Consider the following 22,810-nt stretch of genomic DNA (forward strand, 5'->3'; position numbering starts at 1 on the left):
TTTTATTTTTACATGTATGACTTCATAAAAGTCAACATTTTTTTCTTTCTGAAGATTTTGTTACCACAAAGTTAGGTATGTAATGGTTGATCATGCATTTAAAACATAGGGGTTTGGAAACTGTCTGCCTTTGTTAACTATTGGGCTCAAAACATTGTAAGTTATTTGTCAAATAAGATATGCTGAGATGGCAAATGTAACTCATAACAAATATTTTTTTCTGAATTTAGTTAAACTTTTTTCAAAGAGAGTATGGAGAAATTTTGAGACTATGTGCCCAACACCTCTGATATAAAACTTGAATCATTTCTGAGAATGGTTCTTATAAAGTAGGAATTTAAGATACATTGATACTCTGATAAGAGAGATAACTCTTAAAGACACAAATGTCTATTATTCCCTTATAAATTTGTCAAGTTTAAGTGCCTTTTTTGCCCCACAATCCATACTATAATTGTTTGTATTAAATTCAGCCTATATATTTTCTTTGGAAAATCATAAAAGTTAAAGAAAAATTTCATATGAGTGATCAGAGGGTATATGAACCTTAAAATTATGAAAGAAAATACATTTCGACAAAACAAAGAGGAGTATGGTAAATGAGGAAATATTTTTTAAAAATACTCAAATTAAAAAATTTCAACTACATCGTATCAAAGAAAGCTCGTTTTATAAAATTTGTAAAAACCTAATGGTAGAATCGTATAGTCGAGACATCCTACCATTAATCTATAAGTTCCCCTTTAAAACTTCCACTTTGGAAACTTAAGGTAATGATTTTAAAAGACATTTATGCTTTGATATTATATATGTAATATGTGTTTTTTAAGTTAACAAAGACAAACGTAACCATTTATGCATTCAATGTAAGAAATCAATATTCATTTGCATTTTTTCGGTTTCATCTTTCTCATTTATTCGCCATATTTCCTTTTTTATTTAAGTTCCTGAATACCAATTTGAATTATCATCATTTTTATGTTCAACAGACACTTCACTGCGAATGTTCAAACCAAAGATTTTCTGTTGAAGAGAAAACGTTTGGAAACAAAGTGGAAGTAAAAAAATTTCAAAAGGAACATCGGATTTCCAGAATCTAAATGTAAAATTTAATATTTATACTGCATATACAATATAAAAAAATTAAAGATGTGTAAAATCTTTGAGGAGAAGTGTACCGGTATATATTTGTTTAAAAAACATACAAATGATATTGCGAGAAGGATAATAATCCTTCTCTTCTCTCATTAAAAATATTCCTTTCACGTTGATGGTCGTTCAGAAGAAAATATTTTTGTCCCTTAATGAAACAGAATTTATTTTTTTTTGTTAGTTTGTTTAAGTTTTTGTTGTTTAACATGGCTCCGGGGAATGTTTGATCATATGGAGACGCTATAACTATTTGCCTGTGGTTGCAATTTTTGTCATATACTAGTAGTAAGCACTCAGGGCCAGTGAGAAGTGAGGGATCACCTACTGGGCTAATGGATCTTGGTTATAAATATGGTCTCATTCGAAAGACCGGTCTCCACGTATCACAGTGGGATTCGAACCAATGACGTAAGCAAACACTCCTTACTCCACTCCATGTCAATAGAGTAGTCGCTCTGAGCCACACGGGCAAAGGAATTAATTAGTAGTAGATACATTTTATATTGGAAAAATATGACCCAAATAAAAATAACTTTATCAAAAATAAATGAGACTAACATTTATAAGATTTTTTATGAAGGATCTAGATGTATATTATAAATTTAAATTAAAAATTAAATCATTTTCAATTGATATTTTATCATTTTCTGAATAAATGTCAGTGGTTTTTAACTTAATCACATCTAAATGTTGTTACAATTACCTCGTCAGCTGGATATCTTGACTCCCATGCAGCTGAATCCTAGAAATAAAATCAAAGATTTTTTTTTTACAATTGAAATTTTTTAAATATAATTTTCTAAATGAATCTCAGGACTGATTATTTTAATTATATTTACATGTAATTAAATTACTTTGCTAAATATATCCCATTCAAACATTTTTGCATGCGAGGCCCAATCTAGTTGAGTAAATTAAAATCTGTATGGTGGAATATGCTGATTTTAATTATGGATACATTTAATCACATAGGCAATATATTAATGTGAAAATAACATAATGTTCCCTTTATTGCAGTAAAATGGGGACCATCTCAAAATATGATACATTTTATTAGAATTTTGCATGAAATATCTATAATTATATAGGAAAAGTTGCCATTTTTCACAGTTTTTTATACAAAAAAAATTACAGATGGTGGAAAATTCTGTAATTTTCATATAACATTCAAAATTCTATTCTCTTTTAAAATTCATAAAGAAAATGGGGTTTTGCCTTTGAAAATATGAACTGGGGGCGTCTCAAAATCTGTATTGTGCGAAAATGTAACAAAGGTAAAGGAGTTATATGGCATGAAATGCATTTAAAAAAATGTAAATGACAAAATGATGAGATTGGCAACAAATTTTACCAATACTTGTGAACAATTTTAAACATATTTGTGTTACATGTTAACATTTATTTAAAAGTTATATAATGTATTGATGAAATCATTATATTTATAGTATGAAAAGGGGTCATCTCAAAGGAAACTGCAACACAACATAGAGAGCTAAAATTAGTTAAAATCACAAATGAATAAGATAATGATATCAGCAACACTTTCATTTTTTATTAAAACATGTATACTGTATTCATAATCATTTTCAGGCATCTTACAATTTTTTATTTTATGTTTTGGGATTTATTCAAAATTACGTTTGTATGTATAACTATCAGTTTATGGTACATAACCTTTGAGCACATGCGCAATTACTTTTTTTTGTTTCAAATGTTTATCAACATGGTATAAAAATTACAGATGGACATTTCACTAATACATGCAAGTTCAAAATTTTATTATCACACCAATCTTAATGAACAATGTATCTACCTGTACGAAAGTTCGAGGCGGAATAGGCACGGCTTGGGCACGGCTAAGACACGGAATCTGCACGGGTTTTTAAAAAGCCGCACGGGTTCTGCATGTCCAAGACACGGACACGGCTTCCGTGTCTGAAAGCGAGGAATCCTCACTCACAGAAACCCGTGTGAAGGCATGGAATCTGTGTCCCTGGGAGACGGTTTTTTAGCTCAGGGGAGTTTTGCTTCGAATTATTTATTTATATCTCACGGCTTTTTACTGAGCATGCTCAATCATAACTTCCTTTATTTGAATATTAAATTGGAGGGATTCGTGGTCATGAGCTAAGTCAATGTGTCTTTTTGCTCTATTTAAAGGATATTTAACTAACAGATGTCAGTTGGAATTGTATTTATGTCGGTATGGGATAATTTCTTCACTTTTTGAACAAGATGCAGTAAGTGTAATCTAGAATAAATAAGTCATTTTTTTTTAATTTTCATGATCTTCTGTATTGCAATGTTGACAATGAACATGATGAAATAGTTTAGGTTTATTTGAATGACTTGAGTTGGACTTTCACTAATCCTTTAAAGTGTATATTTAATGACAGACATCACTGTGAAAGTTTTATTTAAACTAAATTCTTTCTCAGATTGTGCAAACTTAGCTACTAGATTAAATTACAATTTAATATTGTACATTATCATTAAAATCTTAATTAAAAACTAGCATGGATTGTAACTGATAAAGTTAATCTTTAATAGACAGTAAATGGACACATTCATATTTAAGATTTTTAACTTTTGAAATTCTAAAACTAAGCATTAATGTAAAGCAATGTGTTTGGTTTCAGTCACCATTTTGGCATCCACAGTTACATCAGGGGGTTCTCTAAAGGCCATGACCTAGATCTAAACAAATGCACAGATCCCGTGACTCCTTATACAGTGTATGGTATACGGCACGGTTTTTTTTGACACAGGTTTCCAAAAATCCGTGTCTCCATATATGGAAAAGGACACGGGTTTCACACACGGTTTAACAGAATCCATATATGGAAACTAGCACAGCTTTCTGACGCGGGTTTTGTTAAACCGTGTGATCTCATTTAAATATATCGGCCAATATCCCGTGCCGTGTCCGTGCCTCGACCACGGCTTTCTATACATAATTTACATAGAAGCACGGAATGCTAAAGCATGGATTTCTGGAGACGGAATCCGTGCTTGAGCCGTGTCTAAGCCGCCCGGACTGTTTCGTACTGTTGAAAAATTCTTCAGAAAAAAGATTTGTTACAGTCTCACATTACCCTATTAAATGGTGTCAGTTATTCTTATGACAAATATTTTTTGATTAAAATTTCCAAATATACAATCATGATATACATTTTTATATTATATATTTGGCACCTCATGGTCATAGACATGTAAACCATGACATATTAGCTGAATTAAATTTTGTTCAAGTAATTGTCAATCTGATAAAAATCAGATCCCAGTTGCTGCTTTTCAATGATATGTCATACAATGTGAAATCAAACACTGATAATTTAACAAATACATGTGAATATAACTAAATTTTAAGAAAATCAGCAATATTTGATCATTGAAATTTTATAATAATGCATATTCTAGCCTTTCCAGCAATTGTCATTTGGACAAATATACTGCACAACAATGACATGAAAAGAACTTACAAAACATGTCACATCTGTTTGATCTTAATCAAGTGAGTACAAAAAGTTCACAATCCAAATCACTTACTAAATCAGACAAGATAACAAGAGGCCCATGAGCCACATCGCTCAGAAGCTTTGACCATTCTGTTCTTTACCAGATTTCCCTCTTTTAATACATATTGCGACCCCTGGGGGTCATGATTTGAACAATTTGAAATCTACAATACCCCAGGATGCTTCGATGTGCACATAAATTTCTGGTCAAGTGGTTCTTGAGGAGAACATTTTCAAAGAATTTTCCTATATATTTCTATGTAAAACTTTGATTCCAAATTGTGGCCCTGCCCTACCCCGGTGGTCATCATTTGAACAATTTAGAATCTACAGTACCCCAGGATGCTTCCAAATAAGTTTCAGCTTTTTTGGCCCAGTGGTTCTTGAGAAGATTTTCAAAGGATTTTCCTGTATATTTCTATGTAAAACTTTGATTCCCTATTGTGGCCCCGTCCTATCATGGGGGTCAAGATTTGAACAATTTAGAATCTACACTAACCTTAAATGTTTCCACATAAGTTTCAGCTTTTCTTGCCCAGTGGTTCTTGAGGAGAAGATTTTCAGAGGATTTTCCTATATATTTCTATTTAAAACTTTGATTCCCCATTGTGGCCCCGCCCTACCTCCAGGGGTCATGATTTGAACAATTTAGAATCTACACTACCGCAGGATGGTTTCACACAAGTTTCAGCTTTTCTTGATCAGTGGTTCTTGAGAAGAAGATTTTCAAAGATTTTTCCTATATATTTCTGTGTAAAAACTTTGATTCCCCATTGTGGGGGCCACAATGGGGAATCAAAGTTTTTACACAGAAATATATAGGAAAAATCTTTGAAAATCTTCTTCTCTCGCCCTACCCCCGGGGGTCAAGATTTGAACAAATTTGAATCTACACTATCTGAGAATGCCTCAACATGAGTTTCAGCTTTTCTTGCCTAGTGGTTCTTGAGAAGAAGATTTTCAAAGGATTTTCCTATATATACTTTGATTCCCCATTATGGCCCCGCCCTACCCCCGGGTGTAATGGTCTGAACAATTTAGAATCTACACTACCCCAGGATGCTTCCAAACAAATTTCAGCTTTTCTGGCCCAGTGGTTCTTGAGAAAAAGATTTTCAAAGGATTTTCCTATATATTTCTATGTAAAATTTTGATTCCCCATTGTGACCCCGCCCTACCCCCGGGGGTCACCATTTGAACAATTTAGAATCTACACTACCCCCAGGCTGCTTCCACATAAGTTTCAGCTCTTCAGGCCCAGTGGTTCTTGAGAAGATTTTTTAATGACCCCACCCTATTTTTGTCTTTTCTTGATTATCTCCCCTTGTGAGGGGACTTGGCCCTTCATTGTAACAATTTAAATTTCCCTTAACCCAAGGATGCTTTGTACCAAGTTTGGTTAAAATTGGCCCAGCGGTTCTTGAGAAGAAATCGAATATGTGAAAAGTTTACAGACGGACAGACAGACAGATAGACGGACAGACGGACGTACGACGGACAAAATGTGATCAGAAAAGCTCACTTGAGCCTTCGGCTCAGGTGAGCTAAAAAATACATGTTAACATTACTAACTTGATTGATTGATTGATTGTATATTGTTTAACGTCCCTCTTGAGAATTTTTCACTCATATGGAGACGTCACCGTATGCCGGTGAAGGGCTTCAAATTTAGACCTATACTCGGCACTCAGGGCCTTTGAGCAGTGAGGGTTCTTTATCGTGCCAACTCCTACCGTGACACGGGACCTACGTTTTTAAGGTCATATCCGAAAGACCCGTGACTTTCACTTCTGATGCCGAGCGCTTGGCGAAGGAACAGTCACTACCTATTTTTACGTCTCAGGTTTGACGCGGCGCCGGGAACGAGAATCGAACCCGGACCTCCCGATCACGAAGCGAACGCTCTACCACTAGGCTACCGTGAACGGTAATTACTAACTTGAGAAAAAATCAGCAACCTTCTTTGAATCTCTGTTAGTGTTGCTTACTCTAGCCTTCCCATCATTTGTCTTTTCACTAAATAAGAAAAATATACCATCAACACCTTCTCTCAGATATGCAAGTTTCAAATGACTGTATGTTAGTGATGAAGATTTAATCTTCTTCAGGATTGCTTTTGAGATAACATTTTCTTTCTGTTAATATTCTAAAGATTCTACAGATGGCTGAACACCATGAGAACTTACTTGCACCGTACTATAAAAAAATCAGAAAGCACAAAACATCAACCTTTTCACTCTTTTTTACAAGGGTTTGAAGCATTTTAGAGTAATCAAAGGCATTGTGAGCTGAGTAAGACTCACTCAATAATCTCTTAGCAAGGTACTCCTGCTTGTAACTTTCAAAAGACGGACACAAATATTTGAAAAATGGCAAGGTATCACAAAACCCAACAACATATTTACAAAAGTGATTCCATATCTTGTAATATTTCAACTGATTAAACAATATGATGGAATCAAAACATTTTTTGTTGTGAGCTACTAACACACAATTTTTGCCCATTAACATCAAAAATTGTATAAAGTCCAAAAAGACTTGAAGTGGAAGACTATGGGGTACAACTCCATTGTTGGGGTACATCTCATTGGTTGAGATATCAAAGCTTATTCCAGTGATTCTGCTGGCCTCCTCTGAAATTTCCTGGCTAGGTGTAATATACTTGTTGAAAACCCGGTCCTCACAAACAGCTAAAATTTGAATAATTCCACTTTCTCTACCTATGAAACAAAGAAAAGTAATTAGAAATGGCATGAATGATAGAAAAGTATACCTTTGTTATACTCTCATGCCAATTATTCAAGAGTAAACTCTAAACAAGAGGACCATGGGCCACATCGCTCAACTGAGTAACTTGGGTAATGCAGATCTTTACCAGATTCCCCCTCTTACTATACCTATCATGCCCAACAACACCTTCCCTTTTTTATTTTAAAACTTTACACTACATAAGGATGCTTCCACATAAATTTCAGCTTTCCTGGCCCAGTGGTTCTTGAGAAGAAGATTTTTAAAGATTTGTTCTATATATTTCTTTGTAAAACTTGGATTCCCTATTGTGGCCCCGCCCAACCCACGGGGGTCATGATTTTAACAATTTAATATTTACACTACCCAAGGATGCTTCCATATAAGTTTCAGCTTTCCTGGCCCAGTGGTTCTTGAAAAGTAGATTTTTAAAGATTTTTTCTATATATTTCTATGTAAAACTTGGATTCTCTATTGTGGCCCCGCCCTACCCATAGGGGTCATGATTTAAACAATTTAATATCTACACTACCCAAGGATGCTTCCATATAAGTTTCAGCTTTCCTGGCCCAGTGGTTCTTGAAAAGTAGATTTTTAAAGATTTGTTCTATGTATTTCTATGTTAAACTTGGATTCCCTATTGTGGCCCCGCCCTACCCATAGGGGTCATGATTTTAACAATTTTTAAATATCTACACTATCCAAGGATGCCTCCACATAAGTTTCAGCTTTCCTGGCCCAGTGGTTCTTGAGAAGAAGATTTTTAAAGATTTGTTCTTTATATTTCTATGTAAAACTTGGATTCCCTATTGTGGCCCCGCCCTACCCCCGGGGGTCATGATTTTAACAATTTACGGGGGTCATGATTTTAACAATTTAATATCTACACTACCCAAGGATGCTTCCACATAAGTTGCAGGCATCCTGGCCTAGTGGTTCTTGAGAAGAAGATTTTTAAAGATTTGTTCTATATATTTCTATGTAAAACTTGGATTCCCTATTGTGGCCCTGCCCTACCCCCGGGGGTCATGATTTTAACAATTTAATATCTACACTACCCAAGGATGCTTTCACATAAGTTTCAGCTTTCCTGGCCCAATGGTTCTTGAGAAGAAGATTTTTTAGTGACCCCAACCTATTTTTGTTTTTTCTTGATTATCTCCCCTTGTAAGGGGCTCGGCCCTTCATTTTTACAATGTAAACTCCACTTAACCCAAGAATGCTTTGTACCAAGTTTGGTGAAAATTGGCCCATTGGTTCTTGAGAAGAAGTCGAAAATGTGAAAAGTTTACAGACGGACGGACAGACAGACGGACGGACAGCTAGACAGACGGACGGACGACGGACAAAATGTGATCAGAAAAGCTCACTTGAGCCTTCGGCTCAGGTGAGCTAAAAACTTATAATTATTATTGTTTGTTTGGAAAAGAAGGATAAATTCATAATCAGTTTAAAACAGGTTACTTGTCCAGAACGATGGTATTCAGTTAGAAATTCTGTGATTGGTTAGATAGAAAAAAAAACAATATACACATAAGTAAAAATTGAACATAATATCACAAATTTCAATACAAAAAACCCAGAGTCAAAAGATTTTTTGGTAGGAAAAACCATCTTGTTTCTCAATAGGAAGTAAAAATAATCTATCGTACAATATGTAAACATAATTAATCAGTTATCATCTTATAGGCAGCAAAATAATGTATAATGTCTTAAAATGACAATCTAAATGTTTTATATATTTCATCAGACGAATATTACCAGTGTAAAGAGATGAATTGCAAAAAGTAGAATTGTCAAATGAGTGATGCAATTGTAGTACTAAGAACTCCTACACTTCTGATCAGATGATAACCTGCAGTTGATAAAAATATGTTAATAATATTGTAACAAATACATGTAACAAATATGCAAAGTAAAGATATTACAAAACGCACGCATAAAAATTTTATATAACATAATTAAACTAATAGTAAGACATAATAATAATAAGACATACTCAATCCTGTAGTCTCCAGATTATAATAGACAACTGTTTTTGGACTACTTGAGTCACCTGTTGGTCCCGGAATAGTCTCCAAATCTGGGTCATCTGTATCTCCTAAGATGCACATAATGAAAAGTTAATAAAAAGAAGTTGGATCATATTCAGGCAAATTATAACAGAATATACAATAACATAGAAAACTAGAAACGATCTCGTTGCGAGCAACGAGAGGTCTTCCGTCCAATTCAGGAAAAAAATCTCGTAAAATCGAGCTGAAAAGTGATTCAAAATTTTGGTCGCAAAGAGGATTGAACCCATGTCGCCTTTTTCTGTTTTATCCCCAACGCGCAAACCATTAAGCTTTTGGGAGTACTGCTCTAAATATACTTGTGTATACTTTTGCAACCGTACACCTGTCTAAGAATCATAAAAGGCGGGTCACTATTAATAATTTGCGCCAAACGCCACGAGTAAATATTCGCGCATTTTCTTTGGACTAATCTATTAAATAGGTGTGATAGTTTCAATGAAATAAAATAAATAAAACGTTCTTATCGCCTTTATTTTATTTCGACGTTTAAAAAGTCATTGTAAACATTACATATATCGTATCTAGCCCAGTTACACTAAAGTAGTGAAACGGTAATTAAGTGTTAAGATTGACACTGAATTGCAAAGTGTTAAGATTGACACTGAATTGCAACGTACTACTACGTGAAAGTCCAAGTAAATTTTTTACATTTCATGCATTCTTATGTCAGAATTGTTTAATCAAACGCTCAGCTGCCTCCATAAACCCCAATTGCGAAATTGCGAAATGGCGGAATTGACAAAGACAGCCGCCATCTTGGGCCCGCTTCAGATTTTCAAATATTAATATCTAGAATTCAGATAAGCCAATTTTCAAACAACTTATATAGTAAGCATCAAATTGTTAAGATGAATACTTTTGCTCAGTAATATATAACAAAATATTGATCATTAGAGAGTTATAGATAAAAGACTTTTGGCCCATCTGAGCCCCTAATTTGAAGGGTCAGCCCTATTTTTTTTTTTACATCAAATGAAAGGTCTTGCGATGTTGCACATTTTGTCTTCAATATGCTTTAACAAATTATGAACAGGTGTGAAGATATGAGACAAAATGCGTCAAATTTTGTGAGATATTTCTGAGACATTTTTTCGGCCCTACCGAACTCCGGTGCCTTTTGCGCTAGAAAGATTTGGAGACCCAATTACAACTCACCAAACCTTCCTCTATTTTCCCTGAAAATCTTAAGTCCATATCTAAAGTCGTTTCGGAGGAGTTTCCCGGACAAGCCGACCCTCTGAAAATCAAAAAATCGTCCATATCTCACGACCGGAAGTGAGATAATCAAAAAGGAAAAAAACCTATCAAGATCAATTAAATATCTTTCAGATCTGAAAGTTTGGTATAAATCGGACGAGCCATCTCTGAGAAATCGCTTGCACAAAATCGGTTGGAAGAATAATAATAATAATAGGGAAAAAGAAACCGAACGAAAACAAGAAGGTCTTCCGTTGGAGACGGAAGACCTTAATAAACTGACTTCAAATTTTCATAAAATTAAAGTGTCAATTATGCTTTATAACCATTAGACTACGTCAAATTACCTAAGATGTTTGAGCAGTAAGTGTCACCCTCTCTAACTTCTTTGCTCCTTGTTTCAGAATTTCTCAGACTCTTCAATTTCTGACGTTGCAACTATATTAAAAAAACATAAATAATTAAAACCAATGTTTTTATTGTGATATGATACAGATACAGAGGGTGGAGCTTTCAAGGAATCTCGAGTCTATGACGTCATGTTATTAGCAATGTAACTATAACGTCAAAACATTTCGACATGCAATGTCAAAATCATACTTGGATTCTGGCAAAATGAAGACAAGGATAATTTAATTCTTAAAAATGTCAGTAAAAATACTTTTTAAAAATACCATAATCTAATTGTTTCAGGAGATGATGCATTACTTATCATACAATCTGTTAAACCGCATGCATTTGTACTTATGCCTCTACAGTGTTTTTTTTTTTTTTGTTTTTTGTTTTTTGTTTTTGTTTTTTTTTGTTGTTTTTTTTTTGATTATCGAAATATCTCATTTAAAAATTAAATTGACTATATATATTATTGTTTTGGTATAATAAAACAGTTATGGAATGGGAACTCGGGAAAAAGCAAATTACTGGTTCCCCGAGTGAGGAAACTATTTCCCTTGGTGTCAAAGCCGCCTTGGGAAATAGTTTCATCCCTCGGGAAATCCTAAATTTGCTTTTTCCTCATACCCATTCCATAACTCATAAGATATTTCACCTTGGATTCTTTTGTCTTGGAAACTTCCCTTTTTTTCTGTACATCTTTGTCGCTGATTGAGGTAACTGCTTTATTGCTGTTTCACTACTAAGTCCAAGCTCCTCATGGACCTAAAATAGCATATAAATATCGATACCATAAAAAAAATACACTGTGTTCAATTTATTACAGTCATGTAGGTAAACTGATATGGGACAGAAATTTATTTCCAATGCATTAATGACATTTTATACCTTTGCTACATAGCTGTATCCTTCATTCTTCTGGCATAGCGCTGCAGAAAGTCTGTGTGCTAAGCTTCCACTCTCGCTATAATGTTTATCTTTTGAAGCCTTTGATCGTAAGGTGTTGTTAAAACTCTCGTTACAGTTGCTCGTTACAGTCCAACTTGCTCAACTTGCTACAATTAAGTTCTCTAAAAACTGATAATAATTCACTCTTCAGGGTTTTATCTTGTAGATCAGCACCCCAAGGAGGATTCCTATGCCTTGTAGTGGGTTTCTTCTTAATATTGCACCATTCTCCACATTTCAGATGGTCTCCAAATTGATGTAAAATCACTGAATCTAAGCCCTTCCCATGGAAAAGTGAACTGCCTATATAGGCAGTTACTAGGCAGTTCTTTAGCAGTTTTACTAATTTTTAGCAGTTTTCAAACAGTTTCATGCAGTTTGATTTTTACTGCTCCCTAGTAACTGCTAGGACCTTGGGAGTAAACAGTTTTCCTTAGCAGTTTTTAAGCAGTAATCAGTTTCCCTAGCAGTTATATCTTAGCTGCATATGCTTGAGGACAAGACAGTTTCCTAAACAGTTTTGTAAGCAGTATATAAGCAGTTTCCTTGTATAATTTGATTGGGTTCAAGAGAAATTTAATGTTGGGCTCAATGTTCCAACAAATATAACAAAACAGGAAGCCAACAACTGACCGCCAAAATTGAATTCTGGGTGCCAATTTGTATTGTTGGACAAAGGCTATATAAACCAATGAAGAGGGAGCCTGCTGGCCATAAGCTGCATTTAGATTTAATGAAGAAATGATGTAGTCATTTAACAATTGGTAAGTAATTACTACAATATATTTATGTGGCCTTTAATAAAGAGATAAATTGAATACATGTTCTGTTCTAATTTTTTGTTTGAATTAATTAAGGGCATATATTAATAATTAATTGCAATCTGTTTCATGATTAATTCCTTTCCATTTACAGACTTTTAGAAGAGGAGTGGGACAAAATTCTAGTTGGCATACACAATTTTTTGTGTCTCTTTCAAGAATAACAACTGAGATCAATGGATGATCTATAAACCTAGCTGCGCTGAGCAATAAATTATTATGATTACCAAAAGAGTGCCAATTGAAATACTTTTGTGGTTTACATAAGGATAGAAAAACCCAACAATGTACTGGCCTTTAGTGCAATAGGACTGCTGTATAATCAGGACTTAATGTGGGATGAAGTGGATATTTATTGCTGTTACTTAATTTGGACATTTTAATTATACCTTCAGTGTTGAATCTTGTTGAGCATCATATGCCCTGGGATATATGTTTTCTAAAAAGTCAGTGAGTATAACTGCATGGTTGTTTGTGTTAATAATTAAGATACATGTAAAATTACAGATGCATAAAACAGTACTTAAGTGTTTAAATTTTTTTTAAACATTCATCATCGCAATCTCTGATTGCTTGATTGTGTAGTTAATCAATCGTACAAAATACAATAAATTAAAATGTAACAATTGATCTATTATTGCTATGTAATTAAAAGTTTGATACGAGAAAACCTCTTCGTGACTCATTAATATTTATGTGATAAGAGGGAAATAGATAAGCAGTAGTATACTGGAAGTCCACAAGCAGTTAGCAAAAACTGCTAAAGTAACTGCCTATGAACTGCTTAAGTAACTGCCTATGAACTGCTAAGAAACTGCCTATGAACTGCAAAGAAACTGGTAAGGCTAAGAAAACTGCTTATAAATTGCAAAAAGTTTGCATGTTCATCCATCAGCAATCTGGGAAGGTTAAGTAACTGCTCTAGGACTGCTTAAATGTTTAAACTGTTAAGGCTAAGAAACTGCTTAATAACTGCCTTCCACTTTGCCATGGGTTCTCAATTTGAACTTCATCTCCTTTGCTCTGCGCTAACATGTAGCTGAAACTTTTACTATGGCATTTATGGTTTTTACTGACAGCTACTTGTATTACGGCTTTAACTTGTACATTTTATTGGTAATGTTTTTCTTTACGCGGTCTTTGTCACTTACTTTTTCAATGCATGAACTAACCTCACACCTTGCTCGATTAAAAGCAATACAATCATTATCTCCTATGAGTGTATCAACAGGGTTATTTTTATCTTTGTTATCATTTCGAATTTCCACAATCATGTCAGGTTCCATAGCTTTAGAAGATCCTTTCCAGTTTTTTCTGCATACATGCGTTCCAGGTGTTTTCTTTTTTGCCTTTGCTACATCACATTATCTGCATCATTTATATCTAGCACTGAACCCGTACGAAAGTTCGAGGCGGAATAGGAACGGCTTGGGCACGGCTAAGACACGGAATCTGCACGGGTTTTTAAAAAGCCGCACGGGTTCTGCATGTCCAAGACACTCAGACACGGATTCCGTGTCTGACCGTGAGGAATCCTTACTCACAGAAACCCGTGTGGAGGCATGGAATCCGTGTCCCTGGGAGACGGTTTTTAACTCAGGCGGGTTTTCCTTCAAACTATTTATTTATATCTCACGGCTTTTTACTGAGCATGCTCAATCATAACTTCCTTTATTTGAATATTAAATTGGAGGGATTCATGGTCATGAGCTAAGTCAATGTGTCTTTTTGCTCTATTTAAAGGATATTTAACAAATAGATGTCAGATGGAATTGTATTTATGTCAGTCTGGGATAATTTCTTCACTTTTGAACAAGATGCAGTAAGTGTAATCTAGAATTTCAATTTTCATGATCTTCCTGTATTGCAATGTTGACAATGAACATGATGAAATGGTTTGGGTTTATTTAAATGACTTTAGTTTAGTATTATATTTTATGTGACATCACTGTGCTAGTGAACGTTTTATTTAAACTAAATTCTTTCTCAGATTGTGCAAACTTAGCTAAGTAGATTAAATTACAATTGAATATTGTATATTATCATTAAAATCTTAATTAGAAACTAGCATGGAATATAACTGATAAAAGTAAATCTTTAACTGAAAGTAAATTCATATAAGATTTTTAACTTTTAAAATTCTAAAACTAAGCATTAATGTAAAGCAATGTGAAGTTAGTTTGGTTTCAGTCACCATTTTGGCATCCACAGTTACATCAGGGGGTTCCCTTTAGAGGGTGATGACCTAGATCTAAACAAATGCACAGATCCCGTGACTCCTTATATGGTATACGGCACGGCTTTTTTGACACGGGTTTCTAAAAAACCGTGTCTCCATAAATATGGAAAAGGACACGGGTTTCAGACACGGGTTTACAGAATCCGTTAGTCCATATATGGAAACTAGCACGGCTTTCTGACACGGGTTTTGTAAAACCGTGTGACCTCATTTAAATATTTCGGCCAATATCCCGTGCCGTGTCCGTACCTCGACCACTTTTAGGCACGGCTTTCCATACATACTTTACATAGGAGCACGGAATGCTAAAGCACGGGTTTCTGGAGACGGAATCCGTGCGTGAGCCGTGTCTAAACCGCCCGAACTGTTTCGTACGGGAAGTCAACAACTTTTCCAGTCCTTTTACCAATGAGAGATGCCGTGCCTACAATCCAATTAGAATTAAATATATTTTAAAATAATATAAAAGGATACCTAACAAGAAATCAGTGGACCACTATGCTCACTTGAATCCCATTGGTCTTGTTGACTTTTCTTTACCTAATATTGCTTTGTGACAAGTTTGGTTGAAATCGGCCCAGTTGTTCCTGAGAAAAAGATGAAAATGTAAGAAGTTTACAGACAGACGGACAACAGACAATCGGTGAACAGGAAAGCTACTCAAGCTTTTAGCCCAGGTGAGCTAAAAATGTTGAAAATGGTAAAAGACCAGAATCCTAGCATTCAAAGATGCTTTATATTACGTAAAATTATATTGCTATATTCACAGGTTTCAAGAAACCTCTCAGACTAGCTGTTTCATTCGGGCAAACATAGTCATAATAAAGGTTCGGTATTAAAAAGTTTACAGGGGAGGGGGTGGGGGAGGGAGTCTTGAATTTTAAACTACATGATGATGCTTCCATATTAATATGAAATATCTATATCAATATATCCATATCAAGTGGCTCTGCTGTTCTTTAGCAGCAATTTTTTTTTTCTATTCATTAATTTGTAAAAGTTAATTCCCAGTTGTGGCCTATCTCTCCCCCTATCGGGCCCTCAATGGAATAAAATGTATTGTTCACTATCTGAGGAAGCCTCCATATATGAATACTGATAAGACTAATGGCTTTTCTGTTGTTGAGAAAAAGATTTATTTTCTAAATTATCCTTTTCAAAATATTGATGCCCCATTGTGGCCCCACCCTACCCCCGGGCATCATGACTTGAACAAACTTGAATCTAGTCATTACCTGTGGATGCTTTATCATGGCTTTGCTGTTCTTGAGAAGAAGATTAAATTGAACAGCATTTTCTGTTTTATTTCTATGTAAAACTTTTATCCCCCTTTGTGACCCCACCCTACCTTCTGGGGTCATGATTTGAACAAACTTAAATCCACACTACCTGAATATGTTTCCACATACATAGTTTCATCTTTCCTAGCCCAGTGGTTTGTGAGAAAAAGATTTTTAAAAGATACCTCCAAATTTTCATCTATTTTTAATTATCTTCCTTTGAACATGTTGAAAGAAGCGTGGCCTTTCATTAAAACAAATTTTAATCCCTTTATTCAGGGATTTTTCATGGCAAGTTTGGTTAAAATTGGTTAAAATTGGTAGTTCTTGAGAAAAAGTGGAAATTTGAAAAGTTCACGGACAGATGGATGGACAGACAGACGACCGACAAAATGTGATCAAAAAACTGGTCACTTGAGCTTTCAGCTCAGGTGAGCTTATAATACATATGGAAAAATTATTATGAAGATTAGACATACGTCTGTACATTGACTTTATTTTGATAGTCAATAGTCCATAGATAAATAACAACAGAGTTGTGCTTCATATGCACTATGCCTAAATGGTAGTAAAGTTTTGACACATGGTGAACATGATTCCAGCTTGTGCATCATCTGCATCATGTGTCAAACCCTAAATACTTGGTTAAGCATATACATACATGTAGTACATGCAAAGCACAATTCTTTTATATTAATCTAGAATATATGTGTACATACCTGGCAGACTGTTATAGCATTTGCCTGACCCCCTCCTCTGGAAAGCACCATCTGCTGAAGCTGTAATTCCAGTGCACTTTTTGCTGTCTACAAATAAAATCCAATCATTTGAAACTTACCAAACATTTAGTGTAGATATAATACATGTAAGAATTAAAGTCAGAATTTTGGTGTACAGTCCAGAGTATTTCAAGAATCATGGGTCGCCTGCTATAGCATCATTAAGGATATGAAAAAATATAAGAGTGGTCATCTATACTCGGTTGAATACAAGTTTAATACTACATTAAAAGTTCATGCATTTTGTAATGCACTTTGCATTTGACAGAAGAAAAAAACATCTACGGTTTATAAGACGTACTTACAAGAAAAGCATTTATTACTGACACTTGTTTATCATAAAACGTTTAAAAGTACAGTTACATGAGCTAATAAACATGTGGTTTTAATTGAAACAATTTCAGTAAAAATCCAAATAATTATAAGACAGAAGTTTTATTTATTCAGATAATTTTTGAAAAATAGGTCAAAAATCAAGGTTAAGTGGACTGTGATGCTGGTATTTTTCATAATAATAGTCTAATAATTTAATTTTAGTTATAACACGTTATTTGATTGGGTAAATGATTTTATCCATTTTGTATAACAAATTTACTTCATACTTGCCTACGTCAAAATGAGTTATGTCAAAAACATATTACTATGCTTGATGTTATAGTGACGTCATAAGTGATCGATGTGTTCAACACATTCAAATGTATACACTGTTGAGTTTTGAAAAAATGCAAATCCCTTACAGATTTAAAACTTCGGTACCTTACTATTTTTAATAAATCAGTTACATGTGTAAATATAAAAAATAAGGTACCATTTTTTGAGTTTTATATTGGGATGTAAAACAGGTTGGCACATGATCAGATCTTTCATAAAGCCATTTGGGCCAGCTAGTGTTTTATGGGATTTGAGTGAAAAGAGAGATTAATATTTGACAGTAGTCACAGTATCCCAGTTACATCCCGAAATCCCCCCTTCCTATTTAGAAAAAAAACAATTGTGAATGTCTTGAATTTATATAACTGAAATTAATACTTGTGATCAGAGTGAATTGATGTTGTAAATCAAAACGTGAAAATCAAAACAGTATAGTCATTATACATACCAGTTGCCACTTTGGTGTTTACATCAAATATTTTTTGTCCTTGGGATGAAGCATGTGTTTTCAACATGGCAACTCTCACAAACTTAAGAAGCTGGAACACCTGACAACCAGGTGTCCACAAATACCAGCCGGTAAAACCCCAACAGCATCCTTAAAATTCAGTAAAATCCCCCCGCAGTCTAAACACACCATGTTGTCAAAAAGCGTCTGAAGATCCACTACATGCCTAGTTGCATTCAATTCTTTTAATTTTTCAGAGAAATGTAAATCATTTATTTCATCAAACGAATCTGTTGACTGTGTATAAGAATGATCAAGTAAAAGTTTGCTGCCAGCAGCTTGTGTATCAATGGTATCAAATGAAGGCAAATTCGTATCAAAAACAAAAGGTGTAACGGCTTCTTGGGGGTGATCACATTCTTCATCTGTTCTGCGTATATTTTCTAGTTGTTTTCTATAACATTTAACTTGTGTCTCTTTTAAAAATCTACCTTTCTTCGATCTGTTCACCATCTTCGACTCGAAGCGCGGCAACTGTCAAATCGTCTGGTATCGAATGTACACAATACCATAAACTGGGTTGAAGTCGTAAAACTATTTTATAACGTACGGGTCTTTTTAAAACTATGTAAAAACTATTTTTTTTTTAAAAAAATAATATATATTCATGAAACATTTCTCGATCTGTGTTAAATTCATTTATTTCTTCATAATTGTTACTCAATGTTATACGCCTACCGGAAATCGCTCGAGTTGCGCAGTGGTAAAAAATGTGAACTAGATTGGGCCTCGTTAGACAGACGGACGGACGACAGACATCGCATAAGCTCTTCTAGTCTCTGACGAGTAGAGCTAAAAATAATTTTTCATTTTTCTATACTGCAATGGCAAATGATTTTTTTTCATTAAATACATGTAAAATCCGATTATTTTCACATACCGCAATCCCCCTTATGTTCTTAATGCTTCTTCCGAAACAGGACAAGAGCGTGTTTATGAAGCAAATTTTACCCACGCCACACCGACCAATCAAAAAAATTCTCTTTACAAGACCGTCTGAGTCTGTCACCGGTTTGAATCTGCTGGGCGGCTGCTTCGGAATCTGAATAGAATAGAAAATATATTGTATGCTAAAATCAAACTCAGAAAAACCAAGAAGTCTCTGTCGAGAGTGTAGCCCTACTGGTTTATATAATTTAAGAAAGGAAGACAAAAGCAGTTGGGACTTGAAACTTTACAACAGAGACATTAATAAAACAGTGATCCTTAATTGCGTCTCTTTGTGGCAAGATTGCAATAAGGCTACATCTGTAGGTGCATGTACCTTTTAATACTTTTTACGGATTTTTCAATTTTAGTTAACATGGCAATATCATTTATCAAATTCAACAAAAACAAATACATGTATGTATCTCAGAGTCAGTGTTTTCTACCTGCATGAAACTTCATATTATAACCAGACTAAAATTGTATTAGGAGTAGCATTTTAAAAGTATTTCAAATATTTTTAATTACCATGGTAACACGTACGGTTCATCGAAATCAAAACCGATATACGTACTAAATTATGTATCTTAGTGTAGAATATAGTACAATACTTGTGTGGCAAGTTATAATGAAATCAAACAAAAACTGCAAGAGGAGATGAAAAGGCGTTATTACAACTTAAGAAAGGCGTAATAACGAGATAAAAAGGTCGTTATTATGACTTTATTATTCTTTAATTATTTTTTTATTTAACCCTTCTAGGATTTCGTACGGAATAATTTTTAAAAAGTAATTAGTACTTTGCTTCATCGCTTACATCAAAAATTTCTTGATATTAGCTTTTGCTACGATAATTTTTTTTAATAATGGTAAGGCTGAAAAAGTGTCACATTTCTGTTCTTTGCATGCAGGATAAATCATGTCAACATGAAAGACAATCAAGTTATGCCTAAATGAAAGATAATAATGTCTACATGCAAGATATGTTTATGAAGGTCATTTTTTTTTTCTAATCTCCCGATTTGAATTATTCAAATGAGCTTAAATTTAAGCTTGAATGTTGTTCGTTATCTCAATATTCCATTTGCTAGTGACCGTTTTATGTTTGTTTATTTCGTATTATTTGTATTGTTCTTTCTTTGTTTTATAATGTATAATATGTAATGTTAGTTATTTAAAATCTTAATTAATATTTGTGTTATTCCCCAATTCAAACAAATGAAATGCATGATTACATAATTGTCTCTCAGAAATTTTTCCTTGTCTGTGCTATATCTTTGTAACATAGAATCATACTTACTTTATACAAAAAATACTGATGATTCGAGTGTATCCTGACCTTCACCAACGTTCAGCTTGGTGACTTAAAAATATTTCCTATATACCTAAACCAACTTTTAGCCAAAACAATAAATCGTGTTTGTAATCTATTTTTGCTGCAAATTTTCGTTTAAAATATTGAATTGCACATTCCACTATTCAGAGATTTTGAAAATTATTTTATTATTATTATTATTAGAAATGGTTCTTTTTTATGCATAAGAAAAATAACGGAAAAAGCCGTCGAGACTTCAGTGTATTTAAAATTAGTCAAACAAATGACCTCTGTCACTATTTGACTTAATGATAAATTGAATTTGCTAACATATCCATTGTATCGATCTGACGTACTTAAGAAATGGTACATACGATGGTACGAAATGAAACATATCTAACAAATAAAAAATAAAACCGACATTACAATACACTTATATATATTAAGCTATGGGAGGATACTGCATGGAGCTGTGTGATGATCCTTGCATTAGTCTCTAACTTAAGGCAAGTTTATTTGCTGGAGGAGGAGTGGAGTTTTGAAAGAATTATGCAGAAACTACTATTTTTTTAAACCATAACAACGGTTCATATACTTTAAAAAACGCAAAAAAATGATGCATCATTATGTAGGTTAACTTACAATCAGGGCAAAAATATTAATGGATAATGATATTGAAATATTGTTTATGGACAGGGTAGACTTTACAATCAAATAAAAACTCAGTATGGTCTGTGACCAGCAAGACCTGAAATTAGAAATAAATGTACATGTATTTTTTCTCAAATGCTTTTTTCTCTTTTTCATAAAAAAGTTCCAAAGTTCTTAAGAAATAAATAAAATAAAGAGTAATTTTTTTTTAAAAACTGATCTATAATATAATGGAAAATTGACATGATTACATTTTATTAAAATAAGTACCTGTTCAATGAAAATTGTTCTGTAAGCAATATTTCGTTTTCGAGATAACAAAATAAATGAGCTGTTCTAAAATGATTATCCAGTAATTGAGGAGAACCTACAGGTTTCTCAAATTTGATTCATGGCTTTCTTCGGAAGCGTTGGGGTAACAAATTAGACATCAGATATAACTTCTATATATAAAATTCTTTAGATATGACTAGGTGAAATCCCGCGTAAGCGCGGGGGGGGGGGGGGGTCATTTTTTTTTTACTTCTAATAGAGCCATTCCAAAAGCTATGTTTGAGTCTACTGACAGTTTTATTACACAGGCTTATAGCATGACGAAATACTTCAAAGTCACGCAATTTGTTTAGAAACAGAATGGATAATTATCAGAAATACACTCCCTTATTACATTTTGATTTACTTTTATTTCTACAAAAATCAATTTCATTTAAGATCACTTCTTACTGCGATGTTACAAAATCAAATTTATTATGTTGCACTACTTTATACATCATACACTACGGGTGCTTATTGGCAATTTCTCTTATATGTTGGAAATTGTATTTTAATATACGTTGAGCTTTATTATTGCTTATCATTCTTCGGATCTGTGTCCATTTAAATCAAGGATAAGAGAATCGATGTGCACATTTAAGCTTAGTTTTCAACATATTTGTACATACAGCAGGCCTAAAACGTATAAATAAGTTTTAAAAATAAAAGACTGTATGTAGAAAATCCACTGATGTGTATACATCAAAGAACAGATTTTTAAAAAATATTTAAATAAAATATTTTAAAATCACTTTGTACCATTTTATATGTCTAAACATATTTATATGTCTAAACTACTGACTGACCATGACCATCAATCGACATTTATTTATGATTTAATTTTGTTTATATTCTCGCCTCTCATTGGTTGATTTCCAAAAAGGAACGCATAACATTTTGTATAATCTGGTTTGGTATGAGGACACACCCCCTTGACGACCAGCTTAATCATCTTATCCATGCAATCCCCTCATTTCCAGTCCTCGGAATCCATGGAAAATTCAAGATTTAATAACTGTATCTTAAACTTCAAACACTTACTCGATCTTACATCATGTAAACACACATTATAGCTGCAAGATCTATGTATCAGTTATTACCTCCCCTCGCTTCACATCACTTCCGTTACTACGGTTGTATTATTGCGCGGTAAATTTGAACTCATAAAAAGCAACAAAAGAATTATATGCGGTATATTGCATATATGTGCCCCCACAAAAGTTAAATTTTTTAAACTTCCTGAAATATGCTAAATTCAATAAATTGTATGAGAAATATAAATTAACAGAAAAT

General features: G+C 33.7%; 1 long non-coding RNA gene and 1 pseudogene across 1 annotated transcript; one reads left to right on the forward strand and one right to left on the reverse strand.

Moving 5' to 3' along the window:
- Nucleotides 1-6,604: 6,604 nt before the first annotated feature.
- On the reverse strand, nucleotides 6,605-18,871 carry LOC134241794 (uncharacterized; annotated as a pseudogene).
- Nucleotides 12,524-13,058, forward strand: LOC134241793 (uncharacterized). Its single transcript, XR_009986732.1, has 2 exons — nucleotides 12,524-12,798; nucleotides 12,950-13,058. It is a non-coding gene; the product is annotated as an uncharacterized LOC134241793 (long non-coding RNA).
- Nucleotides 18,872-22,810: the final 3,939 nt, after the last annotated feature.

The sequence above is a fragment of the Saccostrea cucullata genome, unplaced genomic scaffold (assembly GCF_032062105.1).
Source record: "Saccostrea cucullata isolate Sc308-1 unplaced genomic scaffold, CSIRO_AGI_Scuc_v1 ctg2770, whole genome shotgun sequence".
Taxonomy (NCBI): domain Eukaryota; kingdom Metazoa; phylum Mollusca; class Bivalvia; order Ostreida; family Ostreidae; genus Saccostrea; species Saccostrea cuccullata.